This window comes from Pristis pectinata, chromosome 27 (genome assembly GCF_009764475.1).
Source record: "Pristis pectinata isolate sPriPec2 chromosome 27, sPriPec2.1.pri, whole genome shotgun sequence".
NCBI lineage: Eukaryota > Metazoa > Chordata > Chondrichthyes > Rhinopristiformes > Pristidae > Pristis > Pristis pectinata.
In genome coordinates this window covers 28,535,930-28,536,155 of record NC_067431.1, presented here as the reverse complement: position 1 = coordinate 28,536,155, position 226 = coordinate 28,535,930, and positions in this window count along the sequence as shown.

The window sequence follows — 226 nt, the reverse complement described above, 5'->3', positions numbered from 1 at the left end:
ACACGGGAAAATTTGCAGCCACCTTTTCCAACATTGGCAATGAAAGAGATCTCATTCTTTTCAAAACAATGTACATTCAAAACATTGTAATGTTTACTCCAGTTAATGTCTACATTACGTAGATTAAAACTAGGTGGAAGTCATTTTACTACTTATGGTGTTGTGACGTCATGGTAACCCACGTCCTGTTACTTTACTAAATACAGAAGCAGAAGGAGTCCAGACA